Raw genomic sequence first — 21,904 nt, 5'->3', positions numbered from 1 at the left:
GCCATGGACAGAGGAGCCTGGAAGGCACAGTCCATGGGGTCTCTGAGAGTCGGACACAACTGAGGAACTTCACTTTCACTTTTCACTTTCATGCATTGGAGAAGGAAATGGCAACCCACTCCAGTCTCCTTGCCTGGAGAATCCCAGGGACGGGGGAGGCTGGTGGGCTGCCATCTCTGGGGCTGCACAGAGTCGGACAAGACTGACACAACTTAGCAGTAGCATGACATTCTCAGATAAACAAAAACTGATAGAATCTGTCAGTAGCACACCTATCTAATGGAAAATACTAATAGGAGTTCTTCAGGCTGAAATGAAAGAACACCAGAGGATACTTTGAATCCACATGAAGAAATAAAGAGCATTGGAAGAGGTAACTAAATAAGTATGTATGAAAGACAGTATATATGTATAGTTTGTTTGTAACCATTTTTCTCTCCAATCTGATTTAAAAGACAACTACATAAGCACTAATTATAAACTAATTGTGAAAGATTCAAAATATATGTTGACGGTCATATATTATAGAAAGATGTATTTGCTTGACAATCATAGCATAAAGGAAGGGGAGGAATTGGAGCTATGTAGAAACAAAGTTTTGTATAATTTTGAAATTAACTTGGAACAGTTCCAAACTGGATTGTTTCAAGATGTGAAACATCTTCAGTCTTCAGGAAACCACTAAGAAAATAATTCAAAAAAAATAGTAGAAGAAATGAAATTAAAATGGAACATTAGAAAATGTCTACTGAACAGAAAAGAAGACTGTAATGGAGAAATAGAGAAATAAAAAATAATGATAATAAGACATATAGTCAACAAATAGCAATGACTGGTGTAAATCTTACCTGTGTGGGATTGTGCTCATTTAGTTGTTCAGTCATGTCAAACTCTTTGCAAATCCATGGACTGCCAGGATCCTCTGTCCATGGAATTTTCCAGGTAAGAATACTGGAGTGGATTGCCAGTTCCTCCTCCAGGGGATCTTCCCAACCCAGGGATCAAACCTGCATCTCCTGAGTCTCCTACATTGGCGGGTGGATTCTTTACCACTGAGCCACCTGGAAAGCCCAAGGCTTACCTTATAAGGTAGTTGAATGTAGATGGACTAGATACTCCACTCAGTAGGCCAAGATTTTCCAAAAGAGTAAAGAACTAACTATGTACTGTCTACCAGAGATACACTTTAGATTCAAAGGTGCAGATAAGTTAAAAGAAAAAGGATGGAAAAAGACATACCATGCAAACAGTAACCAAAAGAGAGCTGAAATGTCCATATAGTTGTCAGACAAAGTGGACTTTATAATAAAAATTGTTACTAAAGTCAAAGCAGATTACATAATTAAAAAATGACCAATATATAAAGGAGACATAATAATTATAAATATACACCTATCAGAGCCCCAAAACTCATAAAGCAAAATAGTCATAATTGAAAAATAGACAATTCAGTCATTACAGTTGATGAATTTAATATCCTATTTTCTATAATGAAAAGAGTAGGTAGAAGATCAAGTAAAATGAAGACCTGAACAACACTATAAATGAACTTGCACACATCTATAAAATACTTTAACAATAGCAGAATACACTTTCTTCTCAAGTGCTCATGGAATATTTTCCAGTATTAGATCATATGTTAGGCCATAAAATTTTTTTCAATAAATTTGAAAGGCTTGAAATCATACAAATATGCTTCTGATCATATTTTCATTTCACAATGAAATGAAAGTACAAATCCATAGCGGAAGGAAATTTAGGAAATTCACAAATATGTGGAAAATATAAATATTCTCTTGAACAACAAGTAGGTCAAGGAAGTCACAGGGGAAATTACAAAATACTTTGAGATGAATAAAAATGAAAGCCCAATATACCAAAACTTATGGAATGCAATGAAAGCAGTGCTTTGGAGGAAATGTACGGCTTTAAGTTCCTATATTAATAAGAAGAAAGATCTCAAATTAATAACCTAACCTTTCACCTTAAGAAATGAGAAAAATACCAAAACCAAAGACAAGAAAGGAAAACTACAGATCACTATCTCTGGTGAATATAGAATGGAAAAATTCTCAACAGAATATCAATAAGCCAAATTCAACAATAATTAAAAGGATCAAATTAATTTGAAAATAAATAAAATGAAGACTTTTTAAAAAGAGAATTCCCTGGTGGTCCAGTGGTTAGGACTCCATACTTCCACTTCAGGGGGCACAAGTTTGTTCCTTTGTCTAAGAACTAAGATCCCACATGCCACCCAGCACAGTCAAAGAAATTTTTTTTAATAAGGAAAAAAAATACTTTTAAAGAAGATCATATACCATGATAAGTACCATTTATTCCAAGGGTTTAAGGATGATTTGACATCCATAAATCAATCAATATGGCACACCACATTAACAAAATGAAGGATAAAAATCATATGATCATATCAATAGATGAACAGAAAGCATTTAACAAAATTCAACATCCATTCATGATAAAAACTCTCAACACAGTGAGTATAGAGGGAGCATAGCTCAACATAGGCAAAGCCATATATGACAAACCTATATCTTACATTATACTCAGTGGTAAAAAGCTGAATGCTTTTTCTCTAATATCAAGAACAAGCCAAGGATGCCCATCCTCACTACTTTTATTCAACATGGCATTGGAAGTCCTAGCCACAGAAATCAGGCAAGAAAAAGAAATAAAAGTCTTCCAAATTGGAAAGGAAGAAGTAAAACTGTCACTACTTACAGATGACATAATGCTACAAATAGAAAACCCCAAGGACTCCACCAAAAAAAGTTAAAACTAATAAATGAATTCAGTAAAGTTGCAAGATACAAAATCAATATACAGAAATCAGGAGTTCCCTAGTGGTCCAGGGGTTGAGACTCTGCACTTCCACTGTCAAGGGCCTGGTTAGGGAACTAACATCCCAAAAGCTGTGTGGTGTGGCCAAAGAAACCCAAAAAACAGAAACAGGTTGCATTTCCATGCACTGATAACAAGTAATCAGGGGACTTTCCTCAGCCCCAGTGGTTAGACTTCATGCTTCCAGTGCAGGGGGTGTAGGTTCAATCCCTGGCAAGGGAACTAAGATCCCACATGCTCCATGGGGGCAGTCAAAAACAACAATAATAATAAGCAATTAGAGAAATTAAGAAAATAATCCCACTTATAATTGCTTCAAAAAAGAATAAAATACCTAGCAATAAATATACGTAAGGAGGTAAAAGTCTTGTAAACTATAAACTATAAGACACTGAGAAAAGAAATTGAAGACACAAATAAATGGAAAGACGTTCCATGGTCATGGATTGAAACAATTAATAGTTAAATTATCCTTATTACCAAAGCAATCTACAGATTCAGTACAATCCCTATCAAAATTTCAATGGCATTTTTCATGGAGCCAGAACAATTCTAAAGACCCCAAATAGCCAAAACAACCTTGAGAAAGAAGAACGAAGCTGAAGGTATCATATTCCCTGATTTCAAACTGTATTTACAACGCTATAGCAATCAAAACAGTATAGTATTGGCATTAAAAACAACAACACATAGATCAATGTAACATAATACCTAGAAATAAGCCCATACATATTACAGTCGGTTAATTTACAAGAAAGGAGACAAGAATATACAATGGGGAAAGGACGATCTCTTTTAAGAACTGAAAACCAGACAGCCACATGAAAAGAATGAAACTAGACCACTACCTTACACCATCCACAAGAATTAACTCAAAATGGATTAAAGGCTTAAATATAAACCTGAAAGCATAAAACTACTAGAAAACAGGCTCGTTGCTATTGTCTTAGTGATTTATTTTTTGATTTGATACTAAAAGCAAAAACCAACAAAAGCAGAAATCAAAAAGTGAGACCACATCAAAATAAAAAGCTGCTGAGCAGCGAAGGAAACCACCAGCAAAATGAAAAGGTCACCTATTGAGTGGAAGAAAATATTTGCAAATCATGTCTCTCATAAGCAGCTAATATCCAAAATATATAGAGAATTCATACAACTCAATAGCAAGAAAAACAAACAATATAATTTTTTAAATGGGCAGAGGCTCTGAACAGGCATTTTTACAAAGAAGATAAACAGATGGCCAAAAGATACAGGAAAAAGTGTTCAATATCCCTTGTCATCAGGGAAATGCAAACCAAAGCCACAATACAATATCATCTCACACCTGTTAGAATGGCTTTTGTGAAAAAGATAAAAAGTGTTAGCAAGGATGTAGAGAAAAGGGAATTCTTGTGCAGTGTTGATGTGAATGTAAATTGATGCAGTTACAATAGAAAACAGTATGGAATTTCCTCAAAAAAATAAAAAAATAGAACTACCATATTACCCACCTGGGTATTTATCGGGTCAGGAGGTCAGGAAGAGGACCTCTCACACACGTATCACTCAAGTCAACACAAATCCCATCAGGGAGAAATACACCTTGTGTCTCCAGCAGAAAGTAGCATGACTTTACTAGTGCCAGCTGGAAAATCCCATGGATGGAGGAGCCTGGGAGGCTGCAGTCCATGGGGTCGCTAAGAGTCGGACACGATTGAGCAACTTCACTTTCACTTTCCACTTTCATGCATTGGAGAAGGAAATGGCAACCCACTCCAATGTTCTTGCCTGGAGAATCCCATGGACGGAGAAGCCTGGTAGGCTGCAGTCCATTGGGTCGCACAGAGTCGGACACGACTGAAGCGACAGCAGCAGCAGCAGCAGCAGGAAGAATAAAGATTTTCTCCTTGCCTGGCAACAGCTCAGCCAATGAGAGACTGTCATAACTCAGCCAATGAAAAGCCACCCTCCCTCAAATTTGTTTCCTCCAATTAACTTGTTGTTTTTAACATCCCCTCCCAACTTTTCCTTCTCCTCTGTAAGTTTCCTCTCCTTTGCCTTACTGGACTTGCATATAGTTCCCCATAGTTGCATGTCCTGAATTACAGTTCTTAGCTGCTCCTAAATAAACCCATTTTGCTGGTAAAAAATAATTGGCTATTTTTTTGTTTTAGGTTAACAATGAACATTTAAACTGTCTCTGTTTTTCTCTCTCCCCCCCACGCCCGCCCCCACTGCCCTTTTTTTTTTTTTTGACTGCACTGCATGGCTTGTGGGGATTTTAGCTTCCCAACCAGGGATTGAACCCAGGGCCTCAGCAGTGAGAGCATGAAGTCCTAACTACTATACCACCAGGGAATTCTCTACCTCCTTTTTTATTATACAAAATGCCACAGTGGAAATTTAAAAATCTGTCCCTTAGAGCACATGTGGGAGAATTTTTCTAGGAAGGGAATTACTGGATTGCGGGGGTATTTTCTTCTTAAATATTATTAGCTATTGCCAGTCTGCTCTGCAAAGAGCACATCCCATTTTACACTGGCTCCCAGTGTATGTAGAAATTTCAGTTGCTGCACAGCCTCACCAGTCCGTGAAATATCTCTTTGTGGTTTTAATTTGCATTTCCCTATCCCTGGTAAAATTGAACACCTTTTCACATGTTTATTTGTGGTTTAGGCTTTTCTTCTAATTGCCTGTTCATGTCCTTTGATCACTATTCTACAGAGATATTCCTCCCTCTTTTTAAATTGATTTTTTAAAGATTTTTTATATGTTCTAGATACTAATCTTTTGTTGATTATACACAATCTGTTGTTGATTATATGTAATGCAAATATCTTCTCCCCTTTTCTGACTTGTCTTTACTTTTTTTTTATGACATCTTTTGTTGTACAGAAGTTTTTAATTTTTAGACAGTTGAATATCTGAGTTCTTTTCTTTCAAGGCTCATGTTTTTTGCATCTTGTTTAAGAAGTGCTTCTCTATGCCGAGGTCATGATATTTTCTCCTGTTCATTATTCCTTTATATTTGTTAATACAGTCAGTCTGGTTGGTGTTAAGAGGGAAAGGGAAGATTGATATGTCCCCTCAGAGGTGACTTGGCATATCTTGCCTGGATTCTTAAATGCTGATTTCATGGTTTAACTCTCTGTGGGCAATTGTATTCTTATTTCCAGGCTCCAGGGAAAGCTTTACTGAAACTTCCAAATCCTAGGCAGAGTTTTATTTGATTGGCCTGGAGTGGGGCCCAGGGATATGCATTTTTGATATGCAGTCCAGGTGATTTTGATGCAGAAAGTCTCCTTTTGAACACCTCTGGCAGTGCTTAGCCACCCTTCCAGGTATCTGAAAACTTTGCAGTGAACCCAGTTTTTGCTAACCAATGACTTAGCCACTCTCTGCCTCAGATTCCTCTTTATAAAAATATCTCCCTGGAAGAATTCTTCCATGAATGGTGAGTGTCATGATGAGTCTCATGTATGAAGACTTGACCTGGACCTGGCATGTGGAAGGGCTAAGTAAAAGATGAATCTTCTTTAGCCCTGGAGGTCTCAAGCTCTGGGATGAACTGGCCCTGCCTCCCTCCTAGACTCAGCTCCCACCATGTTCCCCATCATGGTGGCAAGTCACTTAACCTCTCAGAGCCTTAATTTCATTATATGTAAACTGGTACTAATAATCCCTACTTTATGAAGTTGTTGGAAAAATTAGAAATGGCATAGAAAATGCCCAGGACAGTACCCAGATGTGGTGGGCAAACTGAGCTGTTGTGTGTTTAATTCTGGAGAAGCTGAAACTTGAAGTTCAGAAACTGTTCTTACTGAGTAGCCACAGGCCTAGGGAGTCCTGGGGCATCTCCCATGTCCCTTCCCAGTGGCCAGAACAATCCTAGACACAGGCTTTCGGTAAAGGCTTGGTCAGTTCATGTTTCTTTCCAGTGTAATAGACAGCACCTCCAAAGGATCCACAAAACTGGAAAACTTTTTATTATTTTATTTAATAGGTGTTTGTACAGAGCTTACAATATGTCAAATCCTGTTTTAAATGCTTTATATTAATTAACTCATTGCCTCTCCATAATAACTCCATGAGGTGGATACTTTTATTATTCCTGTTATGTAGATGAGGGAACTAAGCTGAAGGACAGCCCTGTACTGAGTGAATTGAACCTTCCAGCTGTCTTGCTTTCGGAATAGCAGAATTAGACCCCTGGAAAAAAGGTTCTACAACTGCTGGTCCTTCTCAGAGTTTTCTATCTCTGATTAAGGTGGCTTAATAGGAGAGGAAAATAACCTTTGACTTGAAAATAATATGCTTGAGCAATATTAGTTTAAAAAATTTTTTTGTATTTTAAAACCCTTTCTACCACTTCATACCTATTAGGATGGCTACTAAAAACAAACAAGAAAATGACATGACAAGTGTGGGTAAAAATGTGAGAAACTGAAACTCTTGTGCTGGCCTGTTGGTGAGAATGGTGTAGTTGCTATGGAAAACAATATGGCAGTCCCTCAAAAAATTAAAAAATAGAATTACCATTTGATCCAGCAATTCCTCTTCTAGGTATATATCCAACAACTTGAAAGCAGGGATTTAAAGAAATGTTTGTATACCCATGTTCATAGCAGCATTTTCACTACAGTCAAAAGGTGGAAGCAGTTCAAGAAATTGTGGTATATATGTACAATGGAATGTTAATTCAGCCTTTAGAAGGAGGGAGTTTCTGATACATGCTGTAGTGTGGTTGAAACTTAAGGACAGTATGCTAAGTGAAATAAGCCAGACATAAAAAGACAAATGTTGTTTAATTCCACTTATACGAGGTACCTCCCATAATCAAATTTTTTGATTCAGAAAGTAGAACAGTGGTTGCTGGGGGCCGGGGGGAGGGGTAGAATAAAAAGTTACTATTTAATAGGTATAGAATATCAGTCTTGAAAGATATGAATGTAATTAATGCCACAAAGCTGTATGCTCAAAAGTGGTTAGAATAGTAAAATTTATGTTGTATGTATTTTACTGCAATAATAATAAATAGTTAAAGGAGAGAGCAAACAAGCTACTTATGTGATGGTGGAAGAATGAACTGTAGGCACCAGGAGACCAGTGACGTCTTCTCTGTTCATTACTGTGTGTGCTCCGCTCTTGGTCTCGTTGCTGCTTAAAGATGTATGTTCGTGCTAAGTCACTTCAGTCATGTCTGACTGTGTGTGACCCTATGGACTGTAGCCTGCCAGACTTCTCTCTCCATGGAATTCTCCAGGCAAGAATACTAGAGTGGGTTGCCATTTCCTCCTCCAGGGGATCTTCCTGACCCAGGGATCGAACCTGCATCTCTAAGTCTCCTGCATTGGCAGGCAGTTTCTTTACCATTAGTGCCACCTGGGAAGCCCCCTACTTAAAGATAGTGGATAAATGAACATTAGATGAATAAATGAACATTAGAAAACAAATCCTTCAGCTAACTCCTATAGCCCATTAGGGGCTTCTCAGATGGCCCTGGTGATAAAGAACCTGAAGCGACTTAGCCCACACATGCATGCATAGCCCATTGCTGCTGCTGCTGCTAAGTCACTTCAGTTGTGTCCGACTCTGTGCGACCCCATAGTCGGCAGCCCACCAGGCTCCCCCGTCCCTGGGATTCTCCAGGCAAGAACACTGGAGTGGGTTGCCATTTCCTTCTCCAATGCATGAAAGTGAAAAGTGAAAGTGAAGTCGCTTAGTCATGTCCGACCCTCAGCGACCCCATGGACTGCAGCCCACCAGGCTCCTCCATCCATGGGATTTTCCAGGCAAGAGTACTGGAGTGGGGTGCCATTGCCTTCTCCATTAGGGAGCCCTATAAGAAGTGGAAGGTGGTGTTGGGAGAAATGGAGAGGAAATAGTGGAATCAAGTTCGAGGCCAGTTGTTCCAGTCACGCTTGAGCCAGGCAAGAGCTGGCTAAAAGGCCCCTGCAGAGGTTGGGCAGTTTCCCTGATGGGGAAGTGGATGAAAGCTGGCGCTTAGGAAATTGATCTCTGTCTGGGTCTGTTGGCCCCAGCAGCATCCCAGGGGCTCTGAAGAAGGACGGAGATGTTACGTGGCACTCCTCTCTCACCTCCCCACTCCTCAGCAGTCACCATGACTTTTCATGCAGCCTCCATCGCACCTCTAACAGACCCTTCCTTTCTACCTTATTGCTGTAGCAAAGTGAACTGTAGCAAAGTGATTTCTATGACTAGTCTGTCTCCTTACCTGTAATGCTTCTCTCCTCCAACCAAATTATACCAAGTAATCTATCTAAAATCAGTTTTCATACTTTAAAAAAGTTAACAATATCTCGTTCTCTACCTACTGAAATGTAAACACAGGTGTTTAATGAACTCTGTGGAACTCTATCCTTTTCCAACTGACACAGGCTGTGCTTCCTCTTCACCTGCCTGTCCTAGGATTTGGGGTGTTTATTTTCCTTTTTTTCTTTTTATTATGGAATATTCTAACACATGCAAAAGTACAAGGAACCCCTATAGACCTGCCTCAGTTGTCAGCAAATGATCAGTTTTGTTGCATCTGGACCTCCTCCAGCTCCCCACACACTACCTTTTTTTTTTGGTTTGTGAGGTTTTCAATTCTTTATTTTCTTTCCTGATTTTCAAATAATATTTCTTATAAAAATTTGAAACATCACAAATGTACAAAGAATGTGACAGCCTTCCAAAATCCCACATTCCTCAGATAATAATCATTGTTCACAGTTTGGTGAACGTTTTCAGATTTTTTTTTTTTTTTGCTGTGAATATATTATACAATATAAATAACCATATTTAATCTGCTTTGCAAATTGTTTTTCCATTCAACAATATATTTTTGACAGGTTCCATATTAGATCATGTAGATCCATCTTATTCTTTCTAACAATCAGATTATATTATACTATATGCTTTGCTGTAATCTATTTAACCAGCCCCTATGGGTGGACAGTTGAGAGAGCAGTTTCCATCTTTTCATTGTTACAAAAAGGTTACAGTGAGCATGCTTTTACATATTTATTTCTGCACTTGTGCAAGTATGTTTATAGGAAAGAATCCCAGAAGTTGAGTTGCTTAAGTTTAAACATGCTGTAAAATATGAAAAGTATATAAAAGTACTTATTTTGTCATTTTCTTACATATAATTAATCTGTCTTGTCTTTGCCAAATTGATAAATTTAAACTATTTCATTATGATATAAATTTATAGGATTCTAAGTTGAGCCTCTTTCCTTCTATTAACCAAGTATCAAAACTCCAGGGAGGAGGTGGAGACAGCATGTTACTGACAGAGGAACGTGGCAGAGGGAGAGCCTGAGCCTGGAGAAGTGGGCAGATTCTCAATGGCAGGTGTGTTGAACTTCAGGTTAAGGTAGCTGGACCATACTACAAGTTATAAGGTTCAGACCAAGGAGTAACTAAGTCAAATTCTCTACATTCAAGATTTGGTGCCCTTGAGGAGAGCCTGAAAGCCTCCAGCCTGCCTCTGCATTCATTTCTATAAAGAGGCTTTTCCCCAGAGCCTGCCTTCAGACCACGAGTACTCTCAACCCCCACCCCCTCCTCAAATGTACCAGGACTCAAGCAGAATTTCAGCCAAAGATGGTGGACTTTGGGCTCATACTAAGATTGAGACACTTAAATCATTAGTAGAAGACATTTTTGTTAAACTGTAATACTTGAATTCCTGTACTTCTCAATGTGTACAGTAATTAATAGAAACCAAAATTATTTTTTGTATAGGACTTGGATTCAGAAAATTCAGTATGTAGCCACTAAATTCATCCAACCAGTGTTTCCCAGAGGTTTCCTGAGTGGTACCAGGTATTATTGCTAGATAAAGGGATACAAAGGAGAATAAGAGAGACTTATGGTGTGGTATGGGCTTCCCAGATGGCGCTAGTGGTAAAGAACCCACCTCCCAATGCAGGAGACAGAAGAGACGCTGGTTTGATCCCTGGGTTGGGGAGATACCCTGGAGGAAGGCATGGTAACCTACTCCAGTATTCCTGTCTGGAGAATCCCAGGACAGGGAGCCTGGTGGGCCATGGTCCATAGGCTCACAAAGAGTCAGACACAACTGAAGCGACTTAGCACACACGTATGCATGCGTGCATGGTATGGTATGGGAGGAATGACTTCTATTTCAAAATAAAATGTCAGTATCCCTACTATAAACAGATATAAAAAACAAAACTGACAGAGAATGAACCAGCAAGAGAGACTCTCTGATCTGTGTTCAAAAGAACAAATACTAAATGCAAACAACAACAAAAAAATTACCATGTTTAAAATTACCAAAAGGAGATAGTTCAAAAATATAAGAAATAATGTTTTAAGAAGTTAGCCACAAGTGAATATGAACTATAATGAAAAAACTTGCTTCAAAATATGACTCATTTGATAATTTGGTTATAATATACAAGAATCATGAGCATTTAAAAATATTTTTATAAAAAATGTATAAACTGAAATTAACCATAGAGAAACATCAGAAAACCCAAACTAAAGGAAATTCTACAAAGCAGCTGGCCAGCAATCTTTGAAAACATCAAGATCATAAAATCTAGGTGGAGGAACTCATCTATATTAAAAGAAATTAAGAGAGAAAAACTAAATGCAATCAAGATTGGATCCTGGTCTGGTAAAGAAGGAGCTGTTGGAGGCTTTATGTGGACAATTAGCAAAATTTGAGGGACTTCTTTGGTGGTTCAGTGGTAAAGAATTCGCCTGCCATGCAGGAGACTCAGGAGACACGGGTTCAATCCCTGGGTTGGGAACATCCCCTGGAGGATGCAGTAGCAGCCCACTCCAGTACTTTTGCCTGGAAAATTCCATGGACAGAGGGGCCTGGTGGGCTACAGTCCATGAGATCACAAAGAGTCAGACGTTGCTGAGTAAAATCTGAGTGTGGACTACAGATTCCGGTCAGTTCAGTGAAATCTCAGTGAAATCTGAGTGTGGACTACAGATTCCGGTCAGTTCAGTTCAGTCGTTCAGTCGTGTCCTACTCCTTGCAACCCCATGGACTGCAGCACGCCAGGCCTCCCTGTCCATCACCAACTCCCGGAGCTTACTCAAACTCATGACCATTGAGTCGGTGATGCCATCCAACCATCTCATCCTCTGTCGTCCCCTTCTCCTCCTTCCTTCAATCTTTTCCAGCATCAGGGTCTTTTCCAATGAGTCAGTTCTTTGCATCAAGTGGCCAAAGTATTGGAGTTTCACTGCAGATTAGATATCAGTAATTTAACAATGTTAAGTTTTCTGAATTTAATAACTGTATTGTGATTATAAGAGGATGTCTTCACTGTTAACAGCAAAGATGAAAATGTTTAGGGGTAAAAGTCTACAATTTGCTTTCAAATAGTTCATTTAAAAGATAATTTAAAAAAAGATAATAATGGTATATAGTGTATAGTGAATAGTGAAAGTCGCTCAGTCGTGTCTGACTCTTTGCAGCCCCATGGACTGAATTCTCCAGGCCAGAATACTAGAGTGGGTAGCTTTTCCCATCTCCAGGGGATCTTCCTAACCCAGGGATTGAGCCCAGGTCTCCTACATTGCAGGCAGGTTCTTTACCAGATGAACCACAAGGGAAAACCCCCTAATATATTGCATCAAGAATGGTAAAGCAAATGTAGCAAAAATAAGAACAATTGGTGAAAATAGATAAGGAGGGTTTGGGAGCTCACTGAAATGTTTTTGCAACATTTCTGTAAATTTTACTTTTTTTTTTTTTCAAAATAAGAAGTTAAAAATTAAAAAGTCTTGGGAATTCCCTGGCTGTCCAGTAGTTAGTGCTCTTTGCTGTCACTGTTCAGGGTCTGGGTTCAATCCCCGATTGGGGAACTAAGATCCCGTAAGCTGTGCCATATGGCCAAAAAAATAAAAATAAAAAAGCCTTCTTTTTTTTTTTTCCACACAAGTTTACTCTTAAGTATACAATAGATTCCAAGACAACACTTCATTCTAGCTATAGATGGCAATAGATGTTATGGCAGGCAATCCAGATATTTAAACAGGAATGGGACTAAGAATCATCATTGCCTCAGGCATAAGGAACAGCTTACTTTCTGCCAGATTTCTTGATTCCACCTGTGGCCAGGGGGCCTTTCTCTGAGACTTTGGCTTTTAGCTCCTTTAGTTTGGAGAAGGCAATGGCACCCCACTCCAGTACTCTTGCCTGGAAAATCCCATGGACGGAGGAGACTGATGGGCTGCAGTCCATGGGGTCGCAAAGAGTCCGACACGACTGAACGACTTCACTTTCACTTTTCACTTTCATGCATTGGAGAAGGAAATGGCAACCCACTCCAGTGTTCTTGCCTGGAGAATCCCAGGGACGGGGGAGCCTGGTGGGCTGCTGTCTATGGGGTCGCACAGAGTTGGACACGACTGAAGCAACTTAGCAGCAGCAGCAGTAGCTGCTCCTCCTGTTTCTGCTTGCATGCCTCATCTCGTCCATCTCTTGGCTTGCTTTTTGGGCTGCTTCAGGTGCTTCTTCTTGCCACCTTTGCACCCGACACGCCACCTGCCCAAAAAAGCCTTTAGGGTATGTAAAGATAGAAAGATATTTCCAATATTTCTGGTATGGTAGAGATCATTATTTAGAGTGGCTCCATCAGGCTTTCTGGGAAGAAGAGGCTAACCATTTGAGTAAAGCAGAATTGGATGCCTGAACACAGCCCTTCGATGCCCCTTGCTCTTGGATTATAGCTGTTAGAAAAAAACAATACCAGTGGCTGAGCTGCAAAATAAAATCAGTGGGGCCAAGGTGCAACTTTCTGCCTCTGCCCAATATTGCCCCTGAACAGCAAGCAGTGAATGAAACCCTGACAGCAACCTGACCCACCTCTGCCAAAAGTGGACAGTTGTTCTGTACACTCTTCTTTTTCCTTTTTTTTTTTAATGTTGAATTTTCTTGATTCTTCCTTGTCAGCCCAGGAATGCTCTGAATTTTCTATGGATTGGAGTCAATCATTTGCATAGCACAGTCTGGGCGGTCCTGTTCTTTGCTGTTGGAAAGGAATTCTGCTTTTCCTCCTAGGTCCCTGAGAAGAGTAGAGAGTCTTCTGAAGCTGCCTCAGGCCCTGTAGGGGAGCACTTGCCTCCACCCCCAGCCCCAGCCCACTCATCTGGGAGCCACAGCACAGTGAGTCCCTGAGGGGCTGTGTCCCACTTGGATGGTGGGCTGGGGCTGGGCCAGGTGGGAGGCTGGGTGGACTGGTCAACTCTCAGTGTGACCTTGAATATTGAGGCTGCCAACATCTGAGGCTGAGGTGAAGTAAAGTGTTAATTGCTCAGTTGTGTCCCACTCTTTGGGACCCCTTGGACTGGAGCTCGTCAGGCTCTTCTGTCCATGGGATTTTCTAGGCAAGAATGCTGGAGTGGCTTGCAATTTCCTTCTCCGGGGGATCTTCCCGATGCAGGGATTGAACCCTGATCTCCTGCATTGCAGGCAGGCTCTTGACCGTCTGAGCCACCAGAGAGGCTGGGGTAATACCTTGAAATTCACACATTTTGTTACAAGTTGACCATGACTGTTTTGTGGCAGAAGTGGATAGGGCAGGAGAATATTTTTCCCTTGTGTACTATGCAGATTTACCTAGGAGGCACAGCTGTTTGGCACTTACTCACTAAGTGTAACCACAATCACTGAACAGGTTCTTTTGGGTGCTTATCAGGGGTTCGAGTGATGAAGCAGATATTCGCAGTCCCAGCCCTCAAGGAGCTCAAAAAGAGCAAGAAGAGTCAATGGATTAGGACAATACAGCGTGTCACAGCACAGAAAGAGCAATTTCCTAGAACCTTGACAATATGTTTTTTATTTTAAAGCTGAATGGCAAAAACCACACAAAAAATTAAAAGCTAAGTGATAAACCAGAGGAGAAAATTTGCATATGTTTCAACTGAAGGGCTAAATGAAGAAAAAAAAAGAGACCTACTACTCAATAGAAAGTGAGGCCAAAAGCAGACAATTCAGTGAAAAGGAAACACAAATGGCTGTTAAACATATGAAAAGGTGCTCAACCTCACTCACAATAAAAGAAATGCAAATTGAAATTTCAATAGAATACCACTTTCACCTTGGCCAAGAACGCAGGTTGACAACACTGATGAGAGCTTCAGAAACAGCCCTTCTGATATCTTTGTCCAAGAGTGCGTTGGAACCTCTGTGCGGCAAGTTGGCCATAAGTGTACATTTTTAAATACACATCTTTTGATTCAATAATCCCAATGCTAGGCACTTACCCTACAGACACAGAATTTGCGGAATGTTAACAGTTGAGTGAAAAAAAGCAAGGTACAGAGCCAGGCGTATCATACGCTATCAGCTGAGTTTCTATCTGAAGCCACATGTCTGGACCATAACTTTCTTAACGTTTCCCCTAATGCTGGATGCATTGTGTCCCTGTTTTTATGATCATAAACAATCCTGGAGGGACTTCCCTGACAATCCAGTGGTTAAGACTGTGCCCTTCCTCTGCATGGGGTCATGGATTTGATCCTGGTCGGGGAACCCCACATGCTGGGGTTGCAAGGAAGGGCAAAAAAAAAATAATACTGGATAGACATGTTTTGTACATGAATCTTTGCCTACATGTCAGATTATTTCTTTGGGACAGTCCGGATTACTGGCTCAAAGAGAATTTAGAATAACAGCCACTGCGGCATCCCTGTGTATTAAGCCCTCTGTTTTTTCCCTTCGGCCTCACAACAGCCCTGTGAGGCAGGGAGAAGCGCCCGTTGTTCTCATACTGGAAAAAACAAGCGTAAAGGAGGCAAAGTGGCTTGTCCGTGGGCACACAGCTGGAATGGTGGGATCAGGACTCACACTTGCTTGGCTCCCACAGCCCTGCTTTAGAGTCCGCTCATCTGCACGGAGCATTGTTAAGGCTCTTGATAAACGCTGTCAGATATTTTCCAGAAACTTCACGTCAGTTTATGCTCCCAGAGAGAGTGTCACACTTATCACACCCAGGCCAGTGTCGGGGGACTCCATGCTTTCATTTTGCTTATTTGGAAAGGGAAAAATAGGGTCTCACACATCTTCAATAACTAGGAGGTCTGGACATTTTCTATATGCCTATTAGCTATTTATACTTTTCCTCATTAAAACAGGTTTGTTTATTTATTTTTGGCTCTGCCGGGTTTACCTTGCTGTGCGGGCTTTTCTCTATCCGTGCTGAGCAGGAGCTACTCTCCAGTTGCGGTGCATGGGCTACTTGTTGCAGTGGTTTCTCTAGTTGCACAGCGTGGGCTCTAGGGCACAGGCTCAGTGGTTGCAGCACATGGGCTTAATTGCTCTTGGCATGTGGGATCTTCCTGGACCTGGGATTGAACCTGTGTCCCCCTGCATGGGCAGGTGAATTTTTTACCACTGAGCCAGGGAAGCCTTTTGTCATTTGTTAAAGTATTCATGTTGGACTATATATTCTTTAAAATATATCAAACTTTCTTTAAAAATGTATCACATAAATTCCTATCTAGTCTCCGTAAGAACACTGGCTCATTTTGGCTAAAGCAACCGCCCAGGCAACCGGATGGGTTATGCCTGCTCCCATGTCCTTGGCTTTACACTGGAGATCCAAGTCGAGGAGGATGGGATGACCATGGCAGAAACTAAGTACATTCATATTGAGAAAGGTGGCAGCAAGGAGTTGGATGTGATGCTTAAACAAACCCATAGGACGTAGGATAATGTCCCATCCACATGTTAATTGCTTTCTGCTAGAGTAACAGTTATCTGGGATCATCCTCCCTGAAATGACCCTTTCTACATGATGGCTGATGCCAGGCTGGTGATGACGCTCAGGCTGGACCCCGCCAGAGGCAGGCACATTTTCAGAACGGAGCAGAGGTTGTCCGGGAGGGAGCCTGCCAGTTTCCAGAACCTTCTGGCTGATTTCCCTGCTTCCATCTGTACAGGCCACTGGGGTCATGTCCACCAGGGAGGGTCAGGAGGGAAGTCTGGGCTCAGGATCCTGGACTGCAGAGGCCATGCCAGCCCCAGGCCCTGCCTGGCTGGCTCTTCTGGGGTAGGTGGGGGCATGTGGTGTGGGGTTCCGGGAGGCAACCGAGCAGGGAAGGGAAGGCTCCTGTCAAAGCCAGCTGAGCCCTGTGAGTTTTCTCTGCCAGACATCAGCCCTTCAGCAAGGTGAATTCTTTCAGAAAGAGACTCGCTCACATGCTGCAGAGGCATCCACAACCTGTTGGTGAATTCACACTAAAAGACAAAACAACCACCGGGCTAGTTTAGCAACTTTAGTTAGTTTAGCAGCTGATGCTCCATCCCTTTGAGCCCAGCCCCTGCTCAGGGAGGTCTCTCCGGAGTTACTTTGTATCCAGCCACCCCAGGCTTGGCTGTGACAGCGGAGTGACGTAGATGGCACTGTGGGATGTGGAATGATGAAGGTGCAGAGTGTCTCCCAGTAGCTGGTGGGGGACAGCGCCACGGACACGGGTTTGCGCCCCGGAGTCCCTGCCTCAGCACCCACCTGTTAGGAGCTTAGTATCCTCACTCGTTTCTCCTCTCTCTAAAAAATATTCTTGTTGAAATTAAGTGAGAGGCTTTGGCATACCAGAAAGTGGTATTCCTATGTTCTCACAGCCTGGAAGTGGTTCGGCCTCTGGACTCCTGGAGACCTAATCTGGAGGTTCTTCTCTGTCACTTTCTCCTCTCCATCGAGTGCCAGGAATCCTTCTTTCTGCCCCAGAGGCTGCTTCGCCTTCCTGGCCTGCAGCCTTCCCGTGCCTTCCCTTTCTTGGTGGAGCCAGTTTCCTCTCTGGCCAAGAGCCTTGGGCCTGGGTGCCTGGGTGAGGTCGTGTGCACCTCAGGGGTTGCCTCTGTTGCACAGGCGCTGAGCTGGCAGTGCTAGGAGGGCAGGTTGCTCAGTGGCTGCCTGGACTCCTAGACAGCCTCACAGGGCCACTCCTATGGAGCAGTGGCTGGAGGCCCGGCTTTGAGTTCATACTCCATCAAGGGACAGGTAAAGGGATTTCTGACCTCCACACAGCCACTCAGCACCTCAAGGCCACAGTTTCCTAGTCTGTAAAATGGGGGATAATAGCAGTATTTAAAGAGGATTTTTGTGAGGATCAAATGAGCCAATTCAGGGAAATCACTTAGCCCTGTAAGTACTCTGTAAGTGGTAGCTGTTATTAATAATATTGTTAGGCCAAGCACTTAAAAGCCATGCTCAGCCAACATGTTCCCGCAGTCCACTTCAGCATCCCGTGTTCCCACGCTGTTTATCCTAAGAGGTTTTGAGTGGAGCCACAGAATTACACAATACCATGCCCAACATGAGTCCCCCTTCTTTAACTGACAGGAACAAAATGCACTTCTCCTAGCCACCTTGCAAATCAGCTCCTGTATCATTTGTCATTTCTTAGAGCTCAAGACTAGGCTGAGAGACTGCAAAAAAGGATGCGGAGTGGACTGGGGCAGAATGTCTTTCTCTTAAGAAGCAGCAGTTTTTCCAAGAAACACCCATATTTAAAAAAATTCAACTTACAGTGGTGACAAAATTAGTTATTTGGTAGCCAACAAAGCCATGCTAAAGTAGTAAAGTGATTCCAACTTAGTGTTTCTACTGTGTTCAGAAATACAGTAGATTCTAGCCTGAGAACGACACGACCGCCCCAGACTTTCCATAGTTTTTATTTACATGGAGAAACACATCCTTTAAAAAAAAAAAAAAAAGCATTGTATCTTTAAGATTTAAATAAATATATCCATTTATTGATTTGGCTGCCCTGGGTCTTAGTTGCAGCATGCGGCACCTAGTTCCCTGATCAGGGAAGGTACTTGGGGCTCTTGCACTGAGAGCCCAAAGTCTTAGCCACTGGAGCACCAGGGAAGTCCTGGATCCACTGTTTCAGTCCCTTCATCTCATCGACACTTTCACTAAAGCATTCTGGGGGAAATCCAACATAATATGATATATCTGAATATCCATCACAACCCTGGTCAATGGGCAGTCAGCTGGGGTGCTTGGAGAAAAAGGATAATTAGTGAGGAGGGAAGTGTTTTTACCTCAATGACACTAAGATTTTTAAAAAGGTATTTGTAAAGTACTGCACTTAGGAAATACATTAATTTAGGTTCTGCAACTCTACTGCTTGCTGTAATAGACACACTTCAACACATATCTCTTTGGCTTAACACAACAAAATTTATTTCTCCTGTTACACACTAAACCCAATTGTGGGATCTGGGGAGTCTTCTCCATTTAGTTACTCAGGGGTCCAGGCTGATAGTGGCTCTGCCAACTTGTAGCTTCTTGTCTGGAACACATGGCTTCTGAGATGCTTCAGCAAGGAAAGAGAGGCAATGGAGAACCACTACCCTGGTTCTTAACTTCCTTGACCCAGAAGTAATACATACCACTTCTGCTCAGAGTCCATTGGCTGAAACTAGCCACATGATCTAACCAAATTGAAAGGAAGGCTATGAAATATAGGGGAACGTAGGGAATACTTGGTGAACAGTAATCTCTCTGCCTTGCCATAGATTAGATACTACAAACTACAAATAAACTGAACTTGGAGTTGTTATTTTAGATCATCAATTAAGATTTAGGAAGCAGAGTCAGGAGCCATTATAGACTCTTTACTAAAGATTATCATTAGATGTGTGGCGCAATGGAAAAAAAGGAAGATATCAGTCCCAGCTAGTAGATATGCCAAGTCACATGGGCTACTGAAGTCAGCCGCATGGAGCACTATAATAGGTCACAAACTGCAGAAGTGGGTAGCTAAAGTAGTTGTGGGAATAGGAGGATTTCCTCAAAGTATGGTCTTCTTGGTCTTAGAAACTGAGATGGGTGTGGTTTCAAGTCTGTGTGTATATGTATGTATATATATATAAGTATATATATACCTGTGTGTATGTATGTGTATGTCTGTGTGTGTGTACGTATATATGTATATACTGCAGCCATGAAATTAAAAGACGCTTACTCCTTGGAAGGAAAGTTATGACCAACCTAGATAGCATATTCAAAAGCAGAGACATTACTTTGCCAACAAAGGTTCATCTAGTCAAGGCTATGGTTTTTCCTGTGGTCATGTATGGATGTGAGAGTTGGACTGTGAAGAAGGCTGAGCGCCGAAGAATTGATGCTTTTGAACTGTGGTGTTGGAGAAGACTCTTGAGTGTCCCTTGGACTGCAAGGAGATCCAACCAGTCCATTCTGAAGGAGATCAGCCCTGGGATTTCTTTGGAAGGAATGATGCTAAAGCTGAAACTCCAGTACTTTGGCCACCTCATGCAAAGAGTTGACTCATTGGAAAAGACTCTGATGCTGGGAGAGATTGGGGGCAAGAGGAGAAGGAGACGACAGAGGATGAGATGGCTGGATGGCATCACTGACTCGATGGACGTGAGTCTGAGTGAACTCTGGGAGTTGGTGATGGACAGGGAGGCCTGGTGTGCTGCAATTCATGGGGTCGCAGAGAGTCGGACACGACTGAGTGACTGATCTGATCTGATCTGACATATATATATATGTCGTAAGTCATGTCTGACTCTTTGCAACCTTATGGACTGTATGTAACCCACCAGGCTCCTCTGTCTATGGATTTTTCTAGGTAAGAATACTGGAGCGGGTTGCCATTTCCTACTCCAGGGGATCTTCCTGACACAGGGGTTGAACCCACGTCTCTTGAGCCTCCTGCATTGGCAGGCAGATTCTTTACCACTGAGCCACCTGGGAAGCCCGTGTGTGTGTGTGTGTGTGTGTGTGTATATATATATATATATATATAACCAAATGTAGTATATAATAAATAAAACATACCCATTGATCAAACGCTGAAATGTTAAATGTTTAAAAACATTAATGTTAATGTTTAAAAAATGTTAATGTTTAAAAACTCTCCAACAAACATACATAATTTAGAAAAAATGGTTTTAGAAAACTCAGTTTTACAGTGGTTAGGGAATGTATTCATCCAACCTTCATATGTTGAATGAATGCCTGTGAAGAAGTATATGGGACTTCTCAGGTGGCTCAGTGGGTAAAGAATCTGCCTGCATTGCAGGAGATGCATGTTTAATTCCTGGGTTGGGAAGATCCTCTGGAGGAGGGCATGGGCAACCTACTCCAGTATCCTTGCCTGGAGAATCCCATAGACTGAGGAGCCTGGTGGGCTACAGTCCATAGGGTCACAAAGAGCCAGACACGACTGAAACAATGGAGCGTGCACACATGATGTATATGACCGTATACAGAAAATATTTAAGCTTAGGAAGTTTACAGTCTGCTAAATGAATTTTATAAGATAAGCAAATGAATTTTATAAGATAAGCAAATAGATAACAGATCCTTAACTTTTTATTTTACTCAACATCATTTATTAATACCATGTACAGGGCAATTTGGGAACTATACAAATGAACCCAATCCCAACCCTGAAGTTTCTGGCCAAGGTTGTTATGAACAAGCAAGCTCTCAACCATGGTCTCCCACAAGCAGTTTTATTACTAATCCTGGGAAAGGTGTAAAGCAGATTAAACTGCTCACCAGGCTGACCTTCTCGACTGCCTTTAAAATGTTTTTGACTTGCTAACTTGAATGATGGGATGTGGACTGCATTGAGAACCTTATAGTTGGAAAGGCTCATTCAGGCCCTCTGTCTGCAATTCTATCAAAAAATTGGAGTGATTATCACACAGATATCATACACACAAGCTGTCTGAGAAGTTGGAATATTCTGGTTAGTGCTAGTAAGTTACTTTTCAGTTTCCTTAGCTGAAAAATTTATCCCAAACTTCAGCCACAATAGAAATATTGATTGAAGTAAAAAGTTAGAATACTTGCCAACATATTATCTTTCGGTGTCAGGACTTACAACTAATTTCTGTTTACTTTTCTCCCCTTTTTCTTTATTATCCACACTTTCTATGACAATATGTATAAATATGTTATAATTAAAAGATGCGGTAAGAAAAAACATATTCAGAAGTTTCACTCTTTCATCAGTTCTTTAGAAACTTTATTTACAAAAACAATGACCTTTTGGGAATCAGGTAAGCCAATAA

General features: G+C 41.3%; 1 pseudogene; it reads right to left on the bottom strand.

Moving 5' to 3' along the window:
- Positions 1 to 12,922: 12,922 nt before the first annotated feature.
- LOC147342885 (translation machinery-associated protein 7 pseudogene) lies at positions 12,923 to 15,049 on the bottom strand (annotated as a pseudogene).
- Between the last annotated feature and the right edge of the window lie 6,855 nt (positions 15,050 to 21,904).

Source organism: Bos grunniens, chromosome 28 (assembly GCF_055505025.1).
Source record: "Bos grunniens cultivar Pamir isolate PY7600 chromosome 28, Bosgru_T2T1.0, whole genome shotgun sequence".
In the NCBI taxonomy this organism is placed as follows: domain Eukaryota; kingdom Metazoa; phylum Chordata; class Mammalia; order Artiodactyla; family Bovidae; genus Bos; species Bos grunniens.
This window is presented reverse-complemented; position numbering and strand designations above follow the sequence as displayed.